The sequence below is a fragment of the Buteo buteo genome, chromosome 5 (assembly GCF_964188355.1).
Source record: "Buteo buteo chromosome 5, bButBut1.hap1.1, whole genome shotgun sequence".
NCBI classification, from domain to species: domain Eukaryota; kingdom Metazoa; phylum Chordata; class Aves; order Accipitriformes; family Accipitridae; genus Buteo; species Buteo buteo.
In genome coordinates, this window is record NC_134175.1 from 39,009,778 (window position 1) to 39,035,237 (window position 25,460).

Sequence of the window (25,460 nt, forward strand, 5' to 3'; positions counted from 1 at the left end):
CATAGATAAAGAACAGATTATTCAAGTGGTTTATCCAATCCAAAAGACTGCAGAGTTCATAGAGCTGACCAGAAGAAACAACGCCATTTTACTCTGGCCGTTCTCATTTCAAAATTGTCACCTTGCTTCTGTGGTCTTTCTGAAAAACCTCTGATCTAGTTTTTTAGGACCTTTTACCAATGGTCAGACGAGGAAAAACAAGGTGCTCCTGCTTGTCGCAGACATTTAAAAGCAGCAGATATGGGCCTCTCACCCTAGTTTTGAGCCACGCAAGACTCAATGACACTACACACAGGTATTGTGTAGAATTGTTTGGGTTTTTTTTAAAAGCATGGGCATACAGATATCTACGTGCTTGCACACCAACGCATGCACACCCATCCATCCACCATCCTTTGTAAAAAATATTAAGGCTGCCAAATGGGTACTTAACAAGCTAGGAAATGTCAGCACTCAGTGCCATAGAGACTACTGTGGACTCCTCCCCTCCTCTCTATTACGTGGTCATTTATTATTTCTGCAGGACCCCAATTGCAAGTAGCAGTGGAGAATGTTCCTAGAAAGCTCTACTGTTACATGCTGTTCCTCACTAAAGCAGGTGTTGCCTTCTAACACCTTCCTCCTTGCGGAACTTAGGGGGTCAGCAGTTAAATGAGCAAGAGGAGAGGAAGCCAGAAAAAAGTAACAGTTTCATTCATAAGGCCTGGGAGGATACACTTTAATCCCACTTGCACCTCAGAAGCAGATGGAACTATCAATTATGAGATATCAGTTTTATGGAGACAAACTATAGGTAAAAGACAATAAAGAGTTTTGTTCTAAAATACTGTTTACATTTAATCAAAAAATGCTGATTCATGGGAAAATTTCCTACAGTCCACTGTGAGCACAAGTCAGAATAACTGGTATTTTAGGGCTATCAACCACAATTTTGGAATTTTAGGCTCACAACCTTATTGACCCTTTTTCACACCTGGAATGTGGGCATTTAAATGGAAATGGAAGGACTCTCCGGAACCCTGTTTTGAATTGTGGCTTAAGAGATAGAGAGCTGGCTCACTTAATTTAGTGCTGGTGCCTCCATCCCCTTGCTTTAAACACTAATCCTGTTATTAAGAGATTCAACTGGAAGCAAGAGACACCAGCAGAGTGTTCCCAATGACAGGTCACTTCTGCCTCTCAGGCAACTATTTATACTACTTTGCCATAAATTATTTGGGTGAGGCCACCTTGTGGAAAGGGTACAATTGCAAGAAAACCATGCAGATGGAAATGCTAAGAAGAAGGAGCAAGTATGACTCTCCTCATCAGCAAAAGGTTCAGGCATGAGTATGCTTGTATACTGCTCAGTAATTTCTAAATGCAGAGCAAGTATTCATTCCTGGGAATAGAGAAGGTATGTTTATTTTGATAGCTACCTCTCACTATCACCAGGTTTGGTCTTTCTGATTCACAGCAACAATTTTAAATGCAGCTGTCTACTGCATTAAGATAGCTGTTTAGTGCCTTAATGACATGGCTAGGGAGGCAACATCTCTCCCTGGCTCAAGGCACGTTCTTGCTCTCACTTGTTTTTTTCTTTGAACAGGTCAAAGTCTTGTTTTCAGCCTATGCCAGGTGGGGGAAAATAAAAATCTATTTAAAATACTGTGATCTGATTTTCTTCACCAGGTAGTATATGCAACTGAAGTAAACTGAAATTTGTCTTCAAATGCATATAAATTGCTGAAGGACAGTTTTATTTGCCTTAAACTAAGCTTCCAAATTAATGTATGTTTTTTCTTTGTGACACAATTCACTGTCTGAAAAATCATAATAACCCATCATACCTTTTGGGTGGTGTGAAAATAAACAAATATTTGTGAAATAAATTTTCTTGTGAAGTGTACTTCAGAATTTCCCATCAAGAAATTAATAATAATGTTTTTGGAGCCAGGTTTGAAGAGTATACAGTGAATAAAACTTAAGGCCGCATATTAAGAACGCAAAATATTGACTAGGTGCTCATTAATTAAAGACTCTCTGGTTTCTATGCTGAAAGGATTGGAGGATGCTGTGCAAAAAATAGTTTGTGATCAGGTAATTAAAGGCCTTCCTACTGCATACACATTAGGGGGTCTAATTAAGTTTGCAGTGACATTTTCTATCCTTCAGGTTTCTAACTTCACAGCTTAATAATGTTCTTTTAACATTTCTTATTCATTTGTAATAGCTCTCTACTATGCCCCAACAAAACATTTATACATTAAGATGTTATATATAAATGCCTCTACTTTTGATATTTTTATATTTTTTTTTTAAGAATTTCTCAGTCTTTATACCACAGACATAAAATGAAATATGTAGCACTTTCTTGCCTACCAGGAGATTCAATACCTCATTTTTTCCCCAGACACTTTGAGCGCTTAGAATGTGCTGTGGGTTCTCCATATTCAGCTTCACTCCAGCTTTGGACTTAACAGCTAAAGAGCTCTGTTAGACAAGAAACAAAGTTGACATCTGTACCACAGATCTGTAGATAGGTGGGATTATCATAGAAAACAGCCATTTCCCAGACTTATATAAAACTACTCTCCTCAACAGAGCACTCTGCTTTTCTTATGAGCCTGGGCAAGCCAGGTAAGAACTGGGAAATCTTCAATCCCACTTTGCTGCTTTCCTCCCTCTTTTACAGAACCAGACAGTTTAAAGCAAAGAGCATAAATTTAAATGTAAAGTGTGCAGACGCGGGAATCCACTAGTGTGTGAAACGCTCGTGCCCCAGCTCTGCTTCTTTATCCTAATAAAGACTGAAGTTTTTCTTACTAAGACTTGAAAAGCATTCAGTCATACCCACTTATACCCTAAGAAACATGAGGATAGAGACCTCAAAACAGAGGTAGCACTTGTGCTGATGAACACCACCTTTCACTACTGTACTTAAAATCTTCCCTCTTTCCATGAGCTCTGCTTTCCTCCAGACACTCTGACAGGGAACAGGTACCGGCAGCCAACGGGACACCCTGCCTTTTCCTCTGCCACATCTGGAGGGGCTGAGGATGCCCTGGCCACGCACTCTGTGCTACTGCAGAAATACAAAGTATTAGAACTAGAATCCACACCTCTTCTCCATAACCTCCATCCTTCCCCTAGGAGTAATAGAACCAACCGCCACAGCGTAAAGTACAGGTTACATATACATTAGAGAAAGCAATGCTTATAAATTACTTCTTCTCTGCAGTGGACAGTTTAAGCCACCACATCTTCTTATCACTAAGATTTTTCTCCATCTAATTCTGTTTGCTGTTCCTCGGTGAATATCAACAATAACTCATTTAGTTTTAATGACATTAAAAGTAGAGCCTGTCCTTGAGATACCACCTAATTTTTCTTTATGAAAGCCAACATAAATTCTATGTATGAGGTCTCTGACAGCCTGGTAATAGAGGTGTTGTTAAAGTGAGCTAAAAATACAAACTGAGGAAAAAAAAAAGTATCTTTCAGAGGAATCGTTAGAGAAATTGATGAAGCCTGTTTGCTTTCCTTGTAATCTCTGAGGACACATTATGTATATAAAGCATGGAACTAACACTAAGTCTGTCACACAAAGATACTAGTTGAACAGATCTTGACCTTTCCTTCCATCTATGCAATAAAGATAAAGGTTATTACAGGAGTTCTGTGAGAACCCCTTATTATAGTTATCTCACGCTTCATATGAGAGTTAGTAAACTTGTAGCTATTTTTTTCCCCTCTAGGCATCCCCCATGCAGGGGGCAGGGCAGAAATCTAGCCCTTAAGTCCTAGCTCAAAATGCATGTAATTAAAAGAACCAGACTAACATTGCCTAGGCAACTAGTTCTGCTATTTCCTAACTTTCTGCTTGACTTTATAGCCTTGCTATTTATATTTGTACATAGTTGTGTGTTTGAATGTCATTATTAATAGATTTGTGAGTTTGTGATATGCACACCTGAGCGCTCCCTATTGCGGTGAGTGAATTTATCACTCATCAATAACAAAATTAACAGTACAGTCCTGAACTATGCATAGGGTCTGAATAGAAACAACACCGAAATCTATAGGGTGCTTTTTACACATGTAATACAGGATGAGACACTGTTTCACTGATCTCATGATGTCAGAATACTTTCACACTCTCAGGAGATTTTCTTACAGGGATTTGAGACTTCTCTGCAATATGGCAGAGAATGGGGTAAAGAAACAGAATTGCCATGATAAACTGAGATATGGAGAACAGGAGCTGAAAACAGAGAAAGCGCATCATAATAACCGAACTGCAGAACTGCTCAATGCAGCGTGGTTCCAATGCCAGAGATTTGTCCACTGTCATTTCAATATGGGAAATGCCAGTCTACACTTTCTCTGAAGAAGATGCCCCAGTCCTGGGCAAGGACATTCCTCAAACTGATTAAATACGAACATAAAATTTCCATCCACATGTAAAGCAATGCAAACCTCCAAATGCTTCATAATGAAAATAAAAAAAAAAAAAAAAATCTGCTGAGTGGAAAGTTTTATGGGAGAGAGAAAACACCAAAGTTGCACATTTCTCAGGAGTAGCTACCAGAAGAGAAAGTATAAAAGAGATGCACACCCAGGCTGTGCTTAGGCAGATCACCTGATGCAAGACTTTGGTTCTTTTGATACCACATGCATCGCTAACACGTTGATTTTGCTCAGCACTTTTACGTGTTTAAGTTACATGTGTATCTCAGGAATACAAGATTACCATTACAGTTTGTCCTGTGTAGCTTTAACTTAAGGTAATAACAGGAAGAAAACTCAACATTCATGGGGCAATTTTCTTGCTTCTTCTTCTTGTTCTGTCATCTCTAACTGCTCTCCTCAGGGAAAAAAAATACATTTGTGGAATTTTTTTTTTAAATATATTTTATCAAGAAAATTAACTACATTCTTATATGTACTGTCTGTGGGACAAAACAAATCATCATATTTACATAAAATGCTGATGAGTCACAGAGTTGGTTCCTGGAGCAAATCAAAATCTTGTAGTATCTCAGTGGTATTATTTCACCGTCATAAGTGTTATGCATGACACTATAGTTTGCCACATACACATCAGCCCACGATAAGGAAAGGGCATTTTTGAAGTTACCAGTCATGACTGCTAATAGACTCTTTTTACAGAAATCTCTACTGGAGTCTGAAAATGCAAATACAGATGCTCTGTCTGAACTGCAGAACAAATGACCCTCACAGGCAGCCCCACTGTCCTGTCCGGTCCTGCTGGTTGTGCACACTGGGGGGGACTTTTTGGAAGTTACCATGTGCCCCTCCAGGCCAATGCACACAGATTTCCAGTGGCAATAAGCACTCCAGGAAAGATCATGGGGAAGAGGATGACATGGCTCAAACTAGATATTTGGACTAGACAAAGCCAGGGTGCATGGGTGGATAAGCTTTACAGTTTCTCCGAAGTCCTGCATTTGGGGTGACTGGAAAACCGTGGGAAATCTCTTAGTCCATGTCCTTCTCAAAAAAGAATCAAATACATTAGTTTCTTTCATCATAAAGGTTTGTAAGAACACTGATGGGGGCTTCTCTTAGCTTCCTGAACTAAAAGCTAAGAGAAAACAGAATTAGGCTTTGAACATCCATCCAGCTAAACTGTGATTAGGTATGGAGTAGTAACTGATGAATAAAATACTCCATTAAGAAACATTGAGTTGTGTACTTGTATTTGACTTTAGCTTTCTGTAAGGCTTCAGGAAAGTCTTTTTTCTGCTTGTGCTCCAGTTTCTCCAAGTTTGGTTCTTGTCTACCCCTTACTGGGTAGCAACAGTAACAAAGTACTGAGCTTTGCAGTAACAATGCTTACACATCTGTTTAAAACAATAGTATTTGTGTTACTGAAAACAATTGCACATAGTGTAGATGGAAAGTCATGCCTGGAAACCGAACACAGTACTTCTGGAAAAGATAAAGGTACACTGAAAAAAACCCAAAAGTAAAGTGGATTGAGAGCAGCCCTGAGGAAAAGGACTTGGGAGTGTTGGTTGACAAGAAGCTCAACATGACCCAGCAAAGTATATTCGCAGCCCAGAAAGCCAGCGTATCCTGGGCTGCATCAAAAGAAGCGTGACCAACAGGTCAAGGGAGGTGATTCTCCCCCTCTGCTCTGCTCTCATGAGACCTCACCTGGAGCACTGCAACCAGCTCTGGGGTTCCCAACATAAGAAGGACATGGACCTGTTGGAGCAGGTCCAGAGGAGGGCCACAAAGATGATCAGAGGGCTGGAGCACCTCTCCTATGAACACAGGCTAAAAGGGATGGAGTTGTTCAGCCTGGAGAAGAGAAGGATCCAGGGAGACCTTATAGGAGCCTTCCGGTACCTAAAGGGACCCTACAAGAAAGCCAGAGAGGGACTTTTTACAAGGGCATGTAGTGACAGGACACGGGGTAATGGCTTTAAACTGAAAGAGGGTAGATTTAGATTAAATATTAGGAAAAAAATCTTCACTGTGAGGGTGGTGAGGCACTGGAAGAGGTTGCCCAGAGAAGCTGTGGATGCCCCATCCCTGGAAGTGTTCAAGGCCAGGTTGGATGGGGCTTTGAGCAACCTGGGCTAGTGGAAGGTGTCCCTGCCCATGGCAGGGGGTGGAACTAGGTGATCTTTAAGGTCCCTTCCAACCCAAACCATTCTATGATTCTATGAAGTGCATATCAAAGATAGAGTATCTAATTATCTCAAATAAAGATTTGGTACTGCACCAAGTTATTGTTGTAAAACGTGACTTTCATGAATGTAATCTGGAGAAGGTGGGTAGAAAAGACCTTAGAAACAAATTTCTCATGGTGAGTGAAAGATCTGTTCTGCCAAGAGCCAGTAATTTTCTCCAAGTCTGCAAACACTAGCATTTTAATAGCCCAGATGAATAGTAACCTTTGGCAGGTTTGGGGAGGTGGGGTGGAATTAATGTTAACTCCTTTCTGAAGGGATTTTTTTTTACCCTCTGTTTTGTCATGGGTACTAAAAGGTCAGATCCAGCCCTGATCCCGAGCATCATTACATGTTTCCTAATGCTTCCAGGCTGCTCAGATCATGAAAACTAAGAAAAACTTTACAGCTAATGTGCATGTTACTTCTGAGAGTATCTGATAGCCTCAGAAAGAGGAAACATGCCTCTTGGACACCTGGCAAGAATGCATTATAAAACTAGACCTGCCTGAATCTGGGCTAAAATTCAAGCAAATTTTGTGAAGTCATGCTGCAGTAATCCCTTACACAGAAGAATATTAATTTGAAAGTTGGTGATTAGCCAGCGGTGATGCAGGAAAGTTGAAGGTCATGATTTTGCCCAGAAAGCAAAAAATAAAAATTAAAACAAAAAAATTAAAAAGCCTCTCTGTCTTTAGGAAACTCCAGGACATGTCAAAACTTAAACAAAAAATATAAAGGATCACAAATAAAAGATAAGAAGACACAGAGATATATTTGTACTACTGGTAAAGCTTGCAATGTTTATTTTCTAAAGTGAATAATAAGGAATTATTTGGAATTCTGGATTCATAATTTACTAATAGCACTGCAGGGCTACATGTTGAAAATTGATAATAAGGTATATTCATCAATACAGTAATGAATTTAAGAGGCAGCACGTAACTTAGGATCCTCCCAATTAGGTAGCCCTAACATTTTGTCAGCTCAGCAACCCTTTTTCTTCTCCCTTTAATTTTAAATTCAAAAAAAAACCAACTCATCTGTAATGTTTGCAGCCCAAAAGCATAAAACTTACTAAACCACCATATTATCTGTTTTAAAAATAAATAAATAAAGTTTTTTTCTTTGATCAAAACATGAAATAGGGTAAAAGTTAATACCAATATACAATAGACTTTTAAGGATCTCAAAAGCATCCATGCACACAATGGGATCCTTTGGGGTGCTGTATTCCCATCAGCCAATACTGCATTGTCCAGAGTACAACTCCCGTCTTCCTCCAAGTCCTACCTCTTTGGCCAGGACACTTGTCAGGACCTTCCTGAAGGAACTTCAAGGTATGTCTCACTCCTGTACAAATGTTTTCAATGCTGAGAGCAGCTTAAAAATTGGACAACATGGCCACTGGATCCTGATAGTGATGAAATTACCAGGGGTCAGGACTGATATTGGAGCAACCAGAAACCAAGCTATTACCAAAGCTCAAAGAAAGCAAATTCAGACTAAACTATGTCATATTAGCACATGAATAGCATTATTCTGTATGTACTTCCAAAGAGTTCTCTAAAGATTTACTTGCTGTGTAGCAGGTCCTCAAAAGCCACAAACATTACTAGAAAATTGCAGCACACAAGGACCAGTGAACACTAGAAGTGACCCTTGGGATCACAGAATGAATCCCAAGGTCCAGTATAACAGACACAAATAAAAGCTTTACTTACAGCTTTCTTTTTGAGAGAAGTAGTGGACCAGAATTTTCAGTTGTATCCTAAAGTCAAAGGAAGATGTAAAAACTCCTCTCTCTAGGTACATAAATATGCCCTCTAGCAAAATTAGGATACAGTGACTTTCAGAGAACTAAGCTTGATGAAATTGAGAATTTCTTTCTTGTTTTTTTTATTCCTGAAAACTTAAGTTCATGCTGTTTCTTACAGGACTTGCACCAAAGTATTCCCTTTGCTACTTATCAAAGTAGCAAAGTATATTTTTTTGTCTGCACTACATTAATGTTTAGTAGCTAAGCAGCAACAAAACCTGCACTATAAAAGTTAATAAAAACACTACAACAAATAGTATGTATGGAAATTACATCCAGCAAAACTTTGCAAGAAAGACTAAATAACAGAAGCAGCAAAGCTACACTGAAGGTTGTAAAAAAAAAAAAAAAAAGAAAAAAGAAAGAAAGGTGAAAGAAAGAGGAAGGGGTTCTAGCAAAGGAGCTCTGTCAAACAGTCTCTATAAGCAGGGAAGATGACTCACTGGTCTAAATAAACACTAAACTGTGCTGATCTCTACGTGAAGCAAACACCTTCATCAGCACAACCTCCACTGTACCCCCCAATACGACCTATTTTAACACTTGCAATTTTTCTAGCTTTCATTTTCATATATAGTTTAGCTTTTTAATGAATGAGCAGCCCCAGGAGTATGGTGCCTTGCCTCACAATATTCTGCTTATCCCTCTTAAAACACCCCCCCCCCCCAAACAAACAAACACAAACCCCCCAATATATTAAAAGTACAGTTTTAACAGATTTCTTACCTTCCCATTCCACCTATCTCAACCGTATGCAAGTTGAAGGGATTTTATGCTAGCCTAGGTGTTTTGCTTAGTGTCATTGGCCATCTCACACCTCAACATGCCACCAAGGCCCAAGAAGTCAGTGTCTGCAGCAGATTTTTAAAGAAAAGGTCATGTACAACACTGAATTAGTCCTGAAACATACACTGATTAAGCAGCCTTTGCTCCTCTCTTGCTCCTGAACGTCAGCCCTGCTAATTAGTAAACTCAAGCAACTAAGCACCCACCCCTAACATGCTCTTCTCTGCCTCTTCCTGGGAAGTGCAAGGGAATGAGTAGTCGCATGAGTGGCAGCTCTTATTTGAGATAAAAACAAACAAGCAAACAAAAGAAATGTTTTTTTGTTCCCTTATATATACTTTTAAAATGCTCTGATCTACCACCTAGAAAGGAGGTTCCTCAGGAACCCAGCAGAGGAAAAGGCCAAATGACAGTTCAGGATGGTATGAGTGCAAAAGCAACCTGTACAAATTAACTCTGAAAGTTTTGCAGTGAGCTCTGGAAACCAAGACGCTGAAGGACACAGCTGCAGCTCCCACAGCGAGGAGGCTGACGGAGGAAACCATTTATGCCGCTTAGTAAAACGTAGATGCATTTGCTGAGACAACAAGTGACTGAGTGGGTTTAACAAGCAGGATAATAGCTCAGGATGTCATTTCGATCTGAATACATAATTAAAGGGGATCAAGAAAAGGCTCAGGTTTAGAAGTGGTCTTGAATATCTGCAGCCTAATTAAGATTGATTTTGCCAATCACTGCTCAGAACATGAGTCTTCTGTTTGCACTTGGTTTCCGGTAAAACATGTCAGCTGCCTAGACGTCAGCATAGCTTCTACAGGCATTACCCACATAGAAAATACGGTGGGTTCAAACCTGGCCTACAATGGTTATATACAAATCCTATGGGTTGCTATCTTTTAGCTTTAGATTACTCATGACAAGTACAATCAATAAGGCTTGTTAGCCTGAGGCTCAGAAGGGCTGTAGCTATTTTTTTAGTCTTAGTCTGTATGCATAATATGATAGGGTGGTGAGGAGGTACAGACAAAGCGGTTTGTTATTTATGACAACCTCAATCAATGCACTCTATTACTAAATGAATTAAGTAGTACTGCAATAACTGGCTTTTCTGCTGCAACTTTGGTTTTTAAAAATTGCACAGAAGAGTGATATTGATCTGCCTAAGTCTACTGCCATTTTATTACAATTCTTTTGCAATGGAACAGAGTCCCTTCTACCACTACCCCAAAATTTATGTAGTCATAAAACTAGATTCATCTAAAGACTCACAAAAGGACTTGAGCAGATTTAAGCCTTTGAAGTTCAAAACTGTAATTCTAAATCTCTCAGCAAAGCATCTGGTTGACCCAAGAGATTTCTAAACTCTTTGACCATTTGACATGAAGGTTCCCCAATTTCCTACAGCTCTGTTTCTCTGGATGCCCAGACCTGCAAGTCTATGCAGTCAGATATTTTTCTTCTGCCTAACATTGGACCTACTGAAGGTGGACCTACCAAACACTCAGTGTTCTCCTATGCTAGCAGTGCCCTTGGTGTCATTACAAACAGAAGTAGCCAGAAGAAAAGAACGTGGCATAATGAGAAACAGTTACCTTGGGAATGAAACGCACCTGTACTCATTTGGAAGTGAAGGATCTGGGTTCAGCTCTGCATCTCATCTGAAGGAAGCCTAACTGTAAAGCCATCATTTCTCCTGTTGTTTGCCACTACTAAAAGAGCCATTTCATTCTGGCTCACTGGGCCAGAAGATCAGAAAACAACAGGGAACCCAAATGCAGCTCTGGGCCAAAGCCACACACCTTATCATGGGAAAACCTCAGGAGATGAGACATTTGGTGTTGATCAGGTGTGCTTTCATTTCTGAAGGAGGTCCAAGGCATTCCAAGACCTAGAAGAATGGCCCAAGGGAAGTATATGGCTGCACAGAGATGAAAAATCTGTGTGATTTGAGCAATACAAATGCTGGGATTTCATTCTTTAGCCAGCTATAAAGATCATGGGAAAACTTCAGCCTATTTGCCAAATCTGAGTTACAGCAAGCCCCATTTATGGCACACACAACTATGTCCTTGGAAGCTAGCAGGTGTAATTGGGCCAGGAAGGTAGCGATTAACATATGATAAAGAAACATGTCTAATCAGGAGATTTAAAACAAAGTGATAAAAGAAGTCACAGCTTACTGTCTAGGGCTGCTAGACATCTAGGACTGACTGCACTGCTACTTCATCTGTGGCGTTGTGATGTTTTGTTTATCAGTGTGCCTGCTGCTGCCTAGACAAAGAAAGCCTCTGGGACCATTTGATGCTGCATTAAGTTTTGTGCCTGAGTGCATAAGGGTCCCTAGAAGGCAGCAAGAGGGTTCTAGTTACTTTGTAACGTTACAGAAAACAGCAGCAAAATCAGTGTACAACTTGATGTGCAATTCTGTGGTAATACTCAAGAATTTGGCTAGAAACCTGAACATCCACCAGTTACCATTTAGCATGCCTTTTTCTTTTCACACCTCAAAGCTAATGGCGTTCTCAGTTTTTGGGGAGGGTAGAGGGGCTGGGACAAAATATTTTCTGGCAGGTACCAAGCTTTCAAAAACATGGTCTAGGATAAAATCATTTATAAGTAACAAGGGCTTTGGAGGCCATGAAATTGTCAAGAGTTTTCCTTGAATGACAATATTGGGATGGGGACCACCAGGGAAAGGCTTTGGTGGGCATGGAACCAAACACGAAACCTAGAGCCCCCAAATTCAGTGTAGTTTCACCACTGAACATCCAGCTTTTATGCAGATAAAATGCAGAAAAGAGGTGCTCTGAGGTGTGAATAGGCTTATTTTTAGATAGCCACTAAAAGTATCGCTAAAGAGGAAATGTAGGTGTCCTCTGTGTGAGGATTTGTTTTGTTGTTGTTTTTTGTTGTTTGCTTTTTTTAAACCTGGAAGAATAAACAACCATTGCAATTGACAATGAAGAGTCTGTTAATGTAGAACCAACTTTGATTTGGTGTATGCAGTTAGAGGAAATTTGCTTCCTTCCACTTCCCTATTACAACCAACTGTATGAAATAAGAGCCTGGACTAAGTCCAAGGGACTAAACCAATTATGATAAATAGCTAAATTTGTGAATATGTAGAATCAACGGATCATCACATAATTACTTATACTCCTGAGGCTATGGTAAAAACGTGGCAGCAGAATCATCATTATTTTCATCACAGTAATTATAAATCATCATCGTTGCATTCTTGCAGATATGGCTGGATGAATGCCACCTGAAACTCTGCCCTCCCTCTAGGTCTCAGATTTGCTTCTCCACTGTCCTCTGAATTTATTTTTACACACACAACTGCCCTGCATGTTTGCCAATAACTCTTCAAACCTGCCTTAAATATGTGTGAATCTTTAATTTTGTAAGATTATTCCTTGCAGATCACCATTTCTGTTAACCTTTATAATGATGTATGCGTTACCACATGCACATATTTCTCAGGCTGAAATAGCGCACATATTTTACAAGGCTATAACCAAATAACGTCCATGGATTATAAACACAGGTACCATTATAAGCCTTCAAATACGAAGGCTAAGCACTAAAAGCTGACCTCCAGCTTAGTAGTTGGAAAAGAAGAAACAGAGTTAGGTGAAGGATAGGGAGAAGTCAAGGCCTTATTTCATGCAACGTGCTACTGCAGCTTGTTTAAAACTCAGACTGCAGATATGCATTTGCTTCTAATGACTCTGGCCAGCCACAAAATGTAGGCAAGAAGAAAGCCCCTCAAGATGAACAAACAGGCAGCGAAACAGTTTTCCAGGAAAAAAAAAAAAAAAAAGGGAAAACAAACTTTACAGCAAATGAGAAAACTAAGTAACTTTCAAGTTCAGCAAGTATATAATGGTATAGCCTCTACTCTACAATATGTTATGTTCAGTACCTAATTACAGGTGTGGGATGAAATCCTGGCACCACTGGAAATTTTATTACAGAGTTATTTGGAATCAACATTTTAGATTTCCTCATTTCTAAATTGTTATGCTTCATGGCTCATTCTGCAAATGTAAATGCATGAGTTAAGTGCCCATATGTTTGCCAGATCACGGGCTAAAGTCCTCATTCAGATGAGTAGTTACTTGTACCTGAATAACCTCATAGATTTTAGAAAGCATTGTTCAGAATAAGTTACTACTTGCTTTAAGTGGAGGTAACAGAAAGTGGTTCTGCTAAAAAGGAGATATTGAGAACTTCCAAAACCTCAATAGCTGTCTTCAGACCCTTTTCCATGTGACAATTTCCACAGAGAAATTAAACATCCCTTTGAACTCTATAGGAAAATAAAGCCTGTCTAGGTTTTAATCTTTGCTGTCCTTTTCACTATAATATATACTCAAGTTGGAGAAACAACAAAAACAAAAGCAGTCTAATGTCTAATGTAACCCAGTCCAATGGGATAGATGAGTTGTTAAGGGAGGAAGTAAAATGAGGGGGGGGGGGGGGAAAGAGAAAAAAAAAAGGCAGGGGGAGGAAATAGCATGAAGGGAGAAGTTGTGAAGATGCCTTTTTCATTCCGGCAGTACACAGAATTCCCTCCTCCTACAAGGAAATTCAGCAGCACACCCAGAAGCTATGAGACACAACCACCATTGCCATCAGATTTCAAAGAATCAGTTTCTCAAAGGGTGACTGTCTTTCCCTTTCTTTGTGCATATTTTTGTCAGTCCCACAGCTGCTGCAGATAGCAGGATGGGAGGGCACATCTGAATGCTTTCTGCTTACTGTAGAGTACCTAATCTTGAGATTTACTGCCAACAAGAAGTTGCTACCTGTAAACGTGTCAGTCAGGAACTACGTGACTGCTATACAACTCACAACTACTTAAAGTTTTCAAAATCATTCTACAGGGATAGTTTTTGCTTTGGCTGACCAAATTTTGTTCTGGTTTATTGGGTGTAATTTGTTAACACAATGTGTTCTTTATAGAAGTCAGCTTCACAATTCAGCTGTCTACACTGACATAAAGGACTAAGAAACTTGGGAAAGGATCTAACTCTGCTTAGACATTACAAAACTGTTCTCAACACCAAAACCAAGAGTTTTGATTTTGCTTCCAGAGAAAACCAAGAAAGGGCTCATACATCAGTGCAGTAACTCCAAATCTTCTGCAGTATAAAACATTTATGGTTTTGTTTGTGTGCTTGTGATCTTGTAACAAGAAACAAGCTGAAATTAGAAAGTTTAGAGAGATTAGAGTGCTTATAAAGGACCACCTATTGGATGCACATAGAAGCCTGTATATATGCGTCTGGGACACAAACTAAAACTAAGGAAAAGCGCCTATTGTAAAGATATGTAATGAACACAGTGACAGATGCTCGAACAATGATTCCATTTTAAAACAACTTAGAAGTCATGAGACGGATTTTTTTTCCTAAATTTATAAAGAATAAGGTTTTTTTCCAGAGACTGCTTTATGGGAAAAATACTGAAGTGTGCCCTCTTCCTTAGAGAGAAAATCTTTGCCCTGAAGCACTAGCTGATGCAAGAAGGTAGTATCTGAAAGATATCCTTCAAAGATGATGAATCTTGGTATCTGCTCTCCTGACTAACTTCTATCTTTATTTATTTACTGAGTAATAGGCCACAGAAGAATTTTGAGGAGGCATTCTTTCAGTATTTTTTCTTTCCTTCTCCTTTTTAATTTTTTTTAACTGAAGTCCAAACAAGAAAGCACCAAGAAGCATCAGCTGAGCATGTGGAACTTGCAAGTATTACCATTAATGGATATTGCTAATGGAAAAATTTTGTTCGCCGGGCACACACATAATATGACTGGCACACAAACACCCTTGGGCTGAAGGACTTGCCAAGGAGAGCTGAGGAACTGTGGACCAGCTCTGTAGTGCAGTGTGAGCGTCTGTGCCCAGAGACTACCAGGTTTGGGTCTGACACAGAGGATGTAGGACACACTGTAGTTGTTTAGGAAGTCTCCCAGTGACAACAAAGTATAAAATATAACTAGAAAACCTGGATCCAGAACTCAGACTGCAGTTTTCTTTTGATACTACTATAAAACTCCTGCCCCGCCATCTCAAGAATCTCAATTCTCCTTCAGCAGCGCCCAAAGAAAAGATTTGAAAGTATCAGCCAAAATTGGCTATCATCGCAGTGCCAAAAGGACCTGCACCTCTTGGATTTGTGGGGATTTCCTGAAGGAGATTATATAGAATTGCTAGATGTTGCCAGAATTGCTTTAGTCTTCAAAACAGATCCCCAGTGGAAGTTGCAAAGTTCTCTTAAAACAACTTTCTTAAATTAAGTGGCACAAGTTTGGATGCTTTCTTGACTTTCTATCAAGACATAGACCCTCCGGAGGCAACCATGACATGTATTTTAAACTGATAGGTCTAATTTCTAAATGGAAGCTATTGTAAATGAAATCATTATTTTTGAGAGCTGAACCTAAACATGAAATACTCCTAGGCAGTCAGTCTTTCCATATAAATTCTCCAAAGTCTACTAAACCTCATCTCCGGAAAGCAAGAATCTTCTCCAGAGAAGATTTGTCCATTCTTATCACTGATGTGGGAGTCTGCATATTTAAAATAAAAATAAGTAACTCGCATTAAATGTCCTCTCAGTACAACAGCTTGACTAGTTTTTATCTGAGCCAAATCTAATCTCTCCTCTAAGCTGTAAAGGTATATATATGGAACCTTTTATCATGTTTCCAGGACTGGATTTCTAACCCCAGCTCATGAATACTTATTCCTTGAAGGATGAAAGTTCTTCAGGTAATACTACTTCAGGATTCACTCTCTATCTTGGTTTGCTCACACTTTATCTTTGATTACTAACTCCACAAACATAAGCTGAATCCTGCAGAACAGGTGTATGCAGCTCCCCAAAAGTGTTAGACGCATATTAAAAAGTTTCACAGTTAAGTTAAATTTCAAAGGAATATGGACAGGCTTATTTATTCTGCAGATATCAATTTTTGTTCTTACTTTTTCTGTACCTCAAGGGATCTTCTAGGGATTTCTATCCTTCCCCATTCCCTTGAGAAACAGCTTTGAGAATCAAAAGTACAATTGGTATAACGACCTTCAAGATTAATGATTATGTAAGTGGTTTTAAAATTCTCATGCACTAAAACTCGGAAGCCACTGAAAGAATATAAAATATACACTACACATTTGGAAAGGCAATATATTAAAAGAGGTTCTCCATACTAAGTATAATACTTGTATTCATTTTTTTTAATGTAATCTCACTAGTTATTCTTTCTTTTTTAATTCAGCAACATATATATAATCTAAAATATATTAAATATTTATATTTTGTCTATATTAGGCATTAGAGAAACATTATTTCCAGACTTGGAATATTCCAGTAAAGGCACTGACAGTTAAAAAAAAATGAAATCTGATAAAACTTGCTTCTCAATGAGAATGAAAACAAATAATTTTAAAGTTCTTTCTGCAAGGTAAAAAAAGCCTTTTTTTTCAGCCTCTGAAAAATAAATCCATATTATGCTGAAATTACTGGGGGGGTGGTTGGAGGGAGAGTAGTCTACAAAGAGCATGTTTCCAACACTGTAGAGCTGATGACACTACAGAATTTCTGGGTTAGCACAAAGGCAAGAAAATATTACTTACCAGACAATTGTAATTGTGTGGCTGTATTATTTTGATAATTTTTTTAATATATGACAAAGTCAGCTTAGTTAAGTAGAAACATCAGTTTCTACTTTATGCATCAGTTAAGTAGAAAAAGTGAAAAAGTAATTGGTCCCTGTGTTCATCCAAGGAAGAATTGTGGGGTAGACTTTTAGCTGGTACCTTTCTTTATCCTTACGGTTCTGGGATCCCCTAAGAGGAAGGGCCCCAGCAACAGCAATAGGGTCCCAATCAGACCATAAAGGAGAAATGCAGCAGAATACCCACATAACCAAAAAGACTGACAGAACATGGGACCTTTGACAAATAGCCTAAGAAAATTGAAGTTTTAATATATCGGGGTCCTCCCTGTAAATCATCCAAGCCCTTGCATGATACCTGATTTTCCATCTCCCCACCCCTGCATTGCCACTGTGCAAAGATCCAATTTTAATGTTGAAGAAAAGTTTCTGTGAACACAACCCTTTTTTCAAAAAAGTATCTCAGAAATAGTTTGTAGGGGGCTGTTTGCAGCTGATAGGTGTCTAGTAGTAGGAAACACCGAGTATATTAACCCAAAGTAGGATACAGATGTGCTAAGGGAGACAAGAAGAGGATGAGCAGAAGTAAGAGATCCTTGGTTCCTGCTGATGCTGACTGAAGATGTAATGAAAAAGGTCTTTTTTTCTATCTTGGATATTGAAGCTTTGGTCATTAACTATAGCTTTCTACGTCTCTCTCCCCTCCTCTGTCTTCTCATCTCCATTTCAGGTATCATGAGAATTCTCTCCTTTCTCCTCTTCTTCCAAGGTACCCACCAGTTTACTAGCATATTTTATCACCAAACCTGGTGTCTATACAACATCAAGCTCCTTTGCTTAGCCAATACTCTATCAATGTTTAATATTTTAATAAAATCCCAGTCCTAGAGTAGCTTGCAATGATATCTTTGTAGCTTTCCTCCTCTTCTTACATGCTGTTTCCACTAGCCACAAGCAACAGCTTTCTACTCTGCTGTTCATGAGCTTCTCACTACAGGAATAATCCAAAGTTTGGAAAGAGCTCAGAGCAAAATAGGTACTATCTTATAACAGTTACTGAAGACCCGGACACTCCAAGTCAAACCAGCAGAGCTGAAAATCTAGTTGTTTATTTGGATTAATCTAATCTAAGAGTGAATTAGTAGAAGTGACACACTTTTCAGCAGCAGAAAAACCTGTCTTATTTTAGTACATTATAGTACAGTAAGACTACTCTTGTTAGCCAGTTCGCCAAAAGAATTGGCTGTTAAGACAGCTAGAGCCATTCTCAGTTGTTCTAAAATGTACCAAACAACTGCAAAGAATCTCACTAAGACTTGAGCTCTAGAAGCATATGGATTGAAGCACTATTTGTTCCATATTTATTTATAATTTGTAAAGGCACCCATTTATATCTTCACATACCATAGAACATGATTTGCAAACAAGAATAATGAAACTTGGTCTACTGATATAAAGGAGCTGCTAGCTAAAACTCCCCATCTGAGAGGAAGTGCCCACTGTTTTCCACATTAGTCACCTTAGCATGCTGCCACTAACATTTACTGTCTTAGTAGATGCTTGGAAGGGGAAACAATAGCTTTCTGGCTGTGGCAGACAAACCTGCTGGGGATGGTTGGAAGACATATACATTTTAGGGCCAGACTTCACCAACCAGAAACATGCCAACCACTCTTTCCACTCCAATCCATTAGGGCCAACGCTACGGAGTCATACTCTATAGTCCCTAGCATGAAGCAGTGGACAGACAAGATCATACAGAAGATCTGGGATGTAGGAACGAGAAATCAAGGAACATTTCACAGCCTTCCTGTGCTAAATGGTTACAGAAAAGGTTTCAGGCAACTTGCAAAGGAATAAGACTGGGAGGTCGGTGACAAAGGCACAGACTGCAAATAACCACATTTCTTGCAGTTTCCTGGGTCAGGGTGAACTGCTGCCAAATACCAAGCACAGAGAATTACTGAAGACATTACTGATGGATATCATGTTAATATCAGCACTAAATTCTCTAAACTCCACCTTAATATCACTTTGCAGTTAACCAACTATAAAAGCACATTGTAAGGTCACAGAAAATTCATACAAAATACAGTTAGCTTAAGGCTAACTCAAGTATCTCAACACTAAAGGGTAATTTGCAATCTAAGTATATCCATTTTATTCAGGCATAAATCCGTACAGAGTGCATTTAACAAAACCAGATATACTGACACTTTGAATTATCCCCCCAATGGGACAACTGCTCTGGCAATATCAAGACAGACAGATTTCCTGAGAACGTGGCTCAAGAGGACAGGTTTGCAGCCAGCTTAGTAAGCTAAACCAGAATTAGAAGCAAATTAGTAACATCCAAACAGCATCTCAGAATCAAGCAGTCTTAAATCAGAACAGTCCTAGGTACGACACATAGGTAACGGTTGCCTCTTCAAAACCTGTAATAACATAGTTCTTACAGGAAAAGTGATGAAAACCTCTGAAAAACCTTGCTTCCCTGCAGCAAGATTGAATTGGTTCCTTCATTCCTACTTGAAAGTAGCAATTGGCTTTTTTTCTTTGCTTCTTAGAGCAAAGGTGCTGAAAAAGAAAATAATCCACGGATACTTACTGTTTAACACCTATTTGCCTGGTAATAATTACAGTGCATAGAGGAGATTAAATATATCTAAATACTAGTACAGCAGGAAGCATTATAGCAAGACAAGCAGAAACCCATTCTCTAATCCAAGCAAACAATGTAGGACTTCTCATCGCTACAGGTAGAATTTTGCTCTGGCCTTGCTTGGAGGACATTAGGACTAGGAGCTAAAAGACGCTTTAGAATAAATTAGCAAAACTATAAATCTGACAAGAAGATTAATATTCTAACTATGTTCACGATAATTAACTCACCAAAACAGTTCCACAATCATTATCCAGCTAGGGTGAAATGGGAAAGTTTACAGCCCTCCTGTAGATTTATAAGCCAATTAAGTGACCCTCCTCTAGATTTCATTAGAAAAGCCTCTGGTTCAGCAAAAGCTTACACATGCAAGTAAGAATTTTCCTGAGAAAAGGGGATGCGAGGGATCTTTATCACCTCTGTTAAACGCTTTTCCTGCTCCCCTGAGAACTACATATTCCTAATGCATCCTCAGCCTCCTGTCAACTCTCCAGCCCTCGCACAGCACCCTCTCACCTGCAAGACGCAGGACCGATACTGGAGCACTTCTCCCTGGGGGAAGCTCTGCTCCACACCTTGCATGACTCAGGTATCATGGTCTGACACCAGAGATGTGCTTCCTATCTTGTAATCCAGCTTTGAGTTTAGGGCTCACAGTCCCCTTCTGCCTGAAGCCATCTTCTCCCTTCCAAGTGCAGTTGACAGCAAATCTGTAAGAAACTTTATCAACAGTCAACTCCAAACTTCTGCTTAATATGTGCAAGTATGTGCATGTGTTTGCACAGAGTATGAAGTATCTCCTTGCTATCTATGCCATTTTTCCCTTCCACTGCCTTTCTGCACAGATTCATTGTTCTAATATAATAGCCTTCTCTGCCACTGTCACAGCAGTCCCCCTTTATCTCCAATTCCACAACTTCCCCTTCTCCTTTCAAAATTTTGTTTAAAGAACATCTCTTTTCTCCTTTTGTTGCATATATCTATGCCTGCTCCATCCCCTTTCCTTTGTGTCTTCCTGCATAATAGCATTTTTCAGCTTTGTAAAGTATTTTTCAATATAGATAACACAAAAATTGCTATCTAAAATGAAATAGCATTGTATCATAGAATGGTTTGGGTTGGAAGGGACCTTAGAGATCACCTAGTTCCAACCCCCCTGCCATGGGCAGGGACACCTTCCACTAGCCCAGGTTGCTCAAAGCCCCATCCAACCTGGCCTTGAACACTTCCAGGGATGGGGCATCCACAACCCCTCTGGGGAACGTCTTCCAGTGCCTCAACTACCCTCACAGTGAAGAACTTCCTCCTTACATCTAATCTAAATCTACCCTCTTTCAGTTTAAAGCCATTACCCCTTGTCCTATCACTACGTGCCCTTGTAAAAAGTCCCTCTCCAGCTTTCTTGTAGGGTCCCTTTAGGTACTGCAAGGCCCATACTTTTGTCCAAGTAATATACATGATTTGGACTGACTCAAGCTGTGGTGTGTATGCAGGTAAAGTAAATTCTGAATTATTCAACACTTAAAAACACTGAAAAATCATTTACTTGTTACAAACAATAAGATTTATGTTTTATGTCCCCAATCAATAGCTAGTGTGTCCACACACAGCTGATTTATCCATATTGAAAATATAATTATAAGTCTAGTTTGCTCTGAACCACAGAGTCCTTTTGTAACAAGATTATTTAAATACAAATGGGGTTGGAAAATTGGTTTTAAATGGCTAATCTGTCTTGTCTTCAATTCCAGCTGCAGAATTTACTAACATCATAAACACAGGCTGAGTGAAAATGTAGAAGGTTTTCTGATTCTCCTCGCGATCTGTCTATGCAGCGCTTATTAACGGTGAAGTTGATGGGAGCTGTATGCATGCCGTGAGAGGAGGATAATAAGCCTTGTAATCTCTATAAAAAGAGAGGGATTTTTACTAGTGATATGTCATATATACTGGTGTGCAAACGTCTGTCTTATCGGCAGCCCAATAAAGAATTTATGTACCCAGGTCTCGGATGCACTGAAGGACACATATGCCATATGGGTGGACAAAACCCAGACCAGATAGCTGGAAACAACTCCTCAGGAGCACCACTTGCAATATGGAGCACCAGACATTTGTGAAGGCACGATCAGGAAAAGTTTCATCCGGACAGATTTACTCAGGGATTATGAAAGGAGCTTATGCCCTCCTGCTGTCTCCACCAAATGTGGCCGATGGCCCATGACACGCAGCGGGGAAAGGCTGTGCCAGTACACCCTCGTCTAAGAGAGCACTAAGAGAGGACAGCCAGCTGGGAATACGCCATAACTTTGTCTCCGGGTCATGCAGATGGACTGGGAGAAATTGCAGTTCAAATCTGACTTGGGTTGAGTAGAGATTAAGGATTTCTGCCAGTTTTAGTTTAACAGACTTAGTGGAGAAGAAATTTCAAGACCCTGTTTTCGTTTGCTGGAATGAAAACAAATTAAAACAAAATGAAACCTCAAATTTCTACTTGAAATCAAATGCTTGCCTTGAAACCCAGGTACTTCTTACACCATTCTTTTCAGCAATTCAGTAGATCGTTATTCTGTCACATGGTTCTCCACACAGTTATACTGCCTTCAGAAAACAACCAACTATATTCACCAGGCGATCTAGGTCCCTTATACTGATACATATCCTCCTCTTTCAACAGCTGCAAATGAATGATAAGTTGTCACCAATGAGGAATTTGTGTGAGACATTCAGTAGTATCCATACAGCAATGCACAAACTTTCAGCTAGTTTTACGAAAGTAGAAGCTGTATCAGTGAACCTGACAGGTCCAGTGCATATCAATATTTTATATTGATACAGCAGACTTCATCTAATGATCTCCAGGCAATAATGATTTAGATTTTACAGCCCCATCTGAGCTATGAGTCAGTGTTGACCACCTCTTAAGTTAGGAAAAGCATAACTTTCTGAAACAAACAGCAACAAAGTAGGTAAATTTCTATCCCTTTTAGCTATACAGAAAAATTTTAAAAAGAATTCTTAAAAAGCTCAAAGTCCTGAAGGACATAGAGAGTGCTAAAATCCTGTCCTAAGGACAGAGAAAAAAAGCTTCAAAGTCAAAGCCTGCAGGGAGGATGCATTTCCCACCTATCTGAGATTTCTGACATGGCGCATTTTCCACATAGTAGCATAGATTTTAACCCCTCCACTCCCTGTGGATGAGAGGCAACATGGTAACTTGCCACCTTGCCCTGACATAGGAGACTCCTACCTTGAATCCTGCTTTGACAGACCACCCCGACCACCCCAAAAAAAGAATGGGAGAATGTGCTGGTTTTCACTGGGATAAAGTAAATTTTCTTCACAGTAGCTAGGATGGGGCTGTGGTTTGGATTAGTGCTGAAAACAGTGTTGATAGTACAGAGGTGTTTTTGTTACTGCCAAGCAGCGCTTACACAGAGCCAAGGCCTTTCCTGCTTCTCACCCCAGCCCACCAGCGAGCGGCTGGGGGGGACAAGGAGTTGGAAGGGGACACAGCTGGGACAGCTGACCCCAACCGACCAAAGGGATATTCCAGACCATAGGACATCATGCTCAGCAATAATAAACTAGAGGAAGGCTGGCTGGCCTGGGGAGCCATTGCTCAGGGACTGGCTGGGCACCAGTCAGTTGGTAATGAGCAATTGTTTTCATTTGCATCACTTGTCTTTCTTGATTTTTATTTCTCTCTGTTATTTTCCTTTTCATTATGATTTAGTATTATTATTATTGTTGTTGTTATTATTATTCTCTCAATTGTTAAACTGTTCTTATCTCAACCCACTAGTTTTCCCACTTTTACCCTTCCAATCCTCTTCACCCCCCATCCTGCTGGGGGGGAGCGAGCTGTATGGTGCTTAGTTGCCAGCTGGTGTTCAAACCACAACAGTCCTTTTTTGCACCCAACGTAGGGCTCAAAGGGTTCGAGAAAATGACAGACTGACCAGAGCATATTAGAAGGTATTTACATCTGTTAGGAATCGCAGGTCATGATATTGGTTCATGTGTTCTCAATATTAGTTTATCTGATCTGTGCCATGCTCTTTGTTTTGCTGTACATGTTAAAGATGGTTGTTGGCTTTTGCAGTTTTCTGTGCTCTGTAGTGATTAGTGATGTTTTGCCTGGGAGATTTGTTACAAATACACTGACCTTGAGCTTAAGCTGGTATTTGAGCTCTGTACTGAAGCCACTACTGTACTTCAGGTACCATCTCATGGAAAGAGTTAACAATTATACTTCTTCCTCTGAGGGTTTTTTGTGTAGGAAATACAGAATGGCACCTTTGCTACAATTGTTCTCTGATGTTTTCTCCCTTGTTACAATAACTTCTCAGTATCTTGAACATCCTTGGGTAGTTACTATCAATATTTCTTAGGAATATTGGTTCAGTTTTTTCTAAGGTTAACAAGTAATTTAGGAATATGACCCAGGCTCCACGAAAGTATGGTCATGGGTGGCATGGCATGTGGGAGAACATGGGCAGGTATCTAGAGAACTTCTCACCTCCAATGGCCTGGAACTTCACTCCCAAACAACTACAGGACCCTGATGAAACGATAGAATGTTTGGGGGGCAAGGGGGTTAAAAAAAGAAATGCTGTGGCTATTCCAAAGAGGCACTACTTACTGCACTGTGCTGGGCCCTGGCCAGCATCTGCCAAACACTACTCGATACTATGCAGCACCCACAGGGAGAAGAGAGGGAACAACATACCAACAGACACTATATGGCTAACGCAGGCACTAAATCAGTCGCCCCTATAACTAATAAGAAACAATGGAAGCAGAAATCAGCTCATTTAGTAAGGTATGAAGAAGCTTCTAAGAAGGAGCAGGAGAAAGAATCAGAAGAGGCAGCCTATTCTGCAGCAGAACCGTCACATGAACAGGAGAAGGAAGAGACAAATCATAAATGAGACAGAAACCATCCAATCCCCATCCCTAAGTGAGCTGTGAGATAGGCACAAAGATTTTAGCTGTCAGCCAGGTGAGCTAATTCTCAAGTGGTTACTCCGATGCTGGGATATTGGTGCCAGTAGTCAGGAATTAGAGGGTAAGGAAAGCTGGCAGCTCGGAACCCTTGCTAAGGATAAGGCCATTGACAAAGGGATTGGAAAAAAGGCAGGAGTCCTCAGTCTTTGGCAGCGACTCCTGTCAAGTGTGAAGGACGGGTATCCCTTTGAGGAAGAACTTGCAAATTCCCCAAACGAGTGGACCAATATTGAGGGAGGTATCCGGTATCTGAGGGAATTAGCCATGTTGGAGGTGATCCATAGCAATCTGGATAACAACCAGGCATCCAAATACCCGGATGAAATCCGGTGCATGTGGTCCATGTGGAGGAAGTTTGTACAAAATGCACCAACAAAAAGCACCATGTTGTGCTTGTCCTCATTTCATCCGCAGGCTTTTATAGAAAAGCCTTCAACATACACCTGGACAGCACACTTCTATTTTTCTTCTTAGTTAGAAAAAGCTTAAGGAAAGGATTACTGCCAATAAAACAGAAACACTACAAAATTTGAAGTTATAATTCTATACACGCTTCTGAAAACCTCTTTGGCTTTTGTCTTTGTGCTCTGAATGGCTCCCAAGATCTAATTTATTTCAGTGAAACAAATCCAAAAGTGCCAGCAAAAAAGAATCAACTTTCTCTTTAGTTAGAATAAAAATTGTGCAGAAGGAATTCTTGACCTTCATTAATTCCATGGGCAGGTGTATAAGCTTCTAGGTGTTAATGAGACTTGCCAGTTTCGGCGGACTGTAGAGTCTAATGAAACATCAAATGAGCCCACTTTGGATTTTCAC

The 25,460-nt window shown here is 39.9% G+C and overlaps 1 protein-coding gene across 1 annotated transcript in view; it reads right to left on the reverse strand.

Annotated features, from left to right (window-relative positions):
* The window catches only part of CNTNAP5 (contactin associated protein family member 5), a 216,236-nt gene that overhangs the window by 188,641 nt on the left and 2,135 nt on the right, over window positions 1-25,460 (reverse strand). The gene's annotated exons all lie outside the window — the stretch shown is intronic.